Source organism: Arvicanthis niloticus, chromosome 12, assembly GCF_011762505.2.
Source record: "Arvicanthis niloticus isolate mArvNil1 chromosome 12, mArvNil1.pat.X, whole genome shotgun sequence".
Classification (NCBI taxonomy): domain Eukaryota; kingdom Metazoa; phylum Chordata; class Mammalia; order Rodentia; family Muridae; genus Arvicanthis; species Arvicanthis niloticus.
In genome coordinates, this window is record NC_047669.1 from 22,822,792 (window position 1) to 22,825,237 (window position 2,446).

At 44.4% G+C, this 2,446-nt stretch overlaps 1 pseudogene; it reads left to right on the forward strand.

Annotated features, from left to right (window-relative positions):
* The first annotated feature begins 1,585 nt into the window (after nt 1–1,585).
* On the forward strand, nt 1,586–2,131 carry LOC117718244 (chromobox protein homolog 3 pseudogene; annotated as a pseudogene).
* Nucleotides 2,132–2,446: the final 315 nt, after the last annotated feature.

The window sequence follows — 2,446 nt, forward strand, 5'->3', positions numbered from 1 at the left end:
CTTTTTCTAGGGTGTAGTTTCCCTTCTTGTGTTGCAGTTTTCCACCTATTATCCTTTGTAGGGCTGGATTTGTAGAAAGATATTGTGTAACTTTGGTTTTATCATGGAATATCTTGGTTTCTCCATCTATGGTAATTGAGAGTTTTGCTGGGTATTGTAGCCGCCCGCAGCCACAAGTCAACTGGGTTCACCTGAAAGGGGGGCTGGGAATTGAAGGGGGAAGGAGGGCAAGAAAAGATGAAGCCAAGACAAAGTTCTCTGATCAAGGCTTCAAGTTTAATAATTTGCTTTCACATATAAAGGGGAAACCCCACCCCCCAGAGAAGAGTCTTCTCTGGCACTTCATCTCAGCAGCATGGGTGAGGGGTGTGCATCCTTAATCATGGGCTCATCAGGTAGTTTATTCAACTCAACTCCTGTGGCCAACTTCGGGTCTCCAATGCAGGCAGCTTCCCAGGTCCTTTGTTATTCGGGTCTCTCTAGTGGTAAACAGCATGTTCTGGCCTGCTCAACCTAGGGCCTGCTCAACCTAGACAGATTGGCAGCGTGGGGGAAGGGCACAGGGTATAGTAGTCTGGTGCTGACATTTGTGTTCTCTTTGTTAGTATTCTGTCTAAACTCCACCTCCACAGTTACCTAGCAACAGCCAGGTATGCTCCTCCCCACAGTTACCTGGCAACCGCCAGGTCGGCCTGATCCACTATAAAAGGGGCTGCTTGCCCCCTCCTCACTCTCTTACTCTCTTACTCTTACCCTCTCTCCCTCTCTCTTACCCTCTTGCCTCTCTGTCCCCTCCCCCACCTTCCTCTTTCTCCACGTGGTCATGGCCGGCCTCTACTTCTCTTCTCTCTTATCTCTTCCACCTTCCTCTCCCCACCTTTGCCCTATCTCCTGAATAAACCTCCTCCCTCTTGGAACCGTGTGGTCTGGAGTGGTCTGTTCTGAATTGCGGTCGGACTTCTTAAAACAACTCGGACTTTTTCTTAAAACAACTAACACTGATGATGCCAAGTAGCCTTGACTTCTGTTCCTTATGATCTTGCCCTTGCCTCTCACCATTTGAATATCTCTGGTGTTAGCTGGTCTTGCTGTCTCTGCTTGTGTCTTTTCCTTCCTGCAGGCCTGTGTGTCAGTACTCCTGGAAGACCAGTTCTTTCTAGGATGAATTTGGGTGTGGAGAGCTGTGGCACAATTTCAGCTCCGGGTACCAGAGGAAACTGGAAGGATCCCGTCCCTGGCTGTGCCTTGGTTTCTGTGTCCTGATGGCTCTGGGCTGGTCCTTCTTGGGCCAGGAATTTTAGCAGAAGTGGTGATCTTACCTGTGCTCACAGGTGTGATGGCATTCATGGGAGACCAGCTCTCTCCTGGTAGTATTTGGGTATGGAGCACTGTGGCACAGGATCAGCTCTGGGTTCAGATGGAAACCAGAAGCTACAATTGCTTCTTTAAATCCCCATAGATAAGAACTGCACACTCCCCCTTCCCTCTGGTGTGGCTGAGCTGAAGCAGGCAGGAGACTCTGCAGGATCTGCAACCCTGAGCATTGGAGCCGTTAACTCTTCAAGTCTCTGATTAAATTTAAAAAATGGCCTCCAATAAAACTACATTTCAAAAAATGGGAAAGAAACAGAATAAAAAGAGTAAAAAAAGTTGAAGAGGCAGAGCCTGAAGAATTTGTGGTAGAAAAAGTACTGGACCATAGTGTAGTGAATGGGAAGGTGGAGTATTTCCTGAAGTGGAAGGGGTTCACAGATAATACTTGGGAACCAGAAGAAAATTTAGATTGCCCAGAATTAATTGAAGCATTTCTTAATTCTCAAAAAGCTGGTAAAGAAAAAGATGGGACAAAAAGGAAACCTTATCTGACAGTGAATCTGATGATAGCAAATCGAAGAAGAAGAGAGATGCTGCTGACAAGCCAAGGGGCTTTGTCAGAGGTCTTGATCCTGAACGAATCATTGGTGCCACAGACAGCAGTGGAGAATTAATGTTTCTCAAGAAATGGAAGGACTCAGATGAGGCTGACCCTGTGCTGGCAAAGGAGGCAAATATGAAGTGTCCTCAGATTGTCATTCCCTTCTGTGAGGAGAGGCTGACTTGGCATTCTTGTCCCAAAGATGAAGCACAATAATTGTTTGCATACACACACACACACACACACACATGCATATATATACATACACACATATGTATATGTACATATATATGTGTATATATATATGTATGTGTATATATATATACACATATATATGTATATATATACATATGTGTGTATGTATATATATGTATATATATATGTATATGAGAAAGTAAGAGCTTTCTTTAATTACTTCCTTTATCAATAGAATATTTGACACCATGTTGTAATTCCTCAGCTTTGAAGAACAGCTTTTCTTAAATGCTGGGGAGATTTTACAGTCATTACTCAGTCTGAACTTATTTTTAA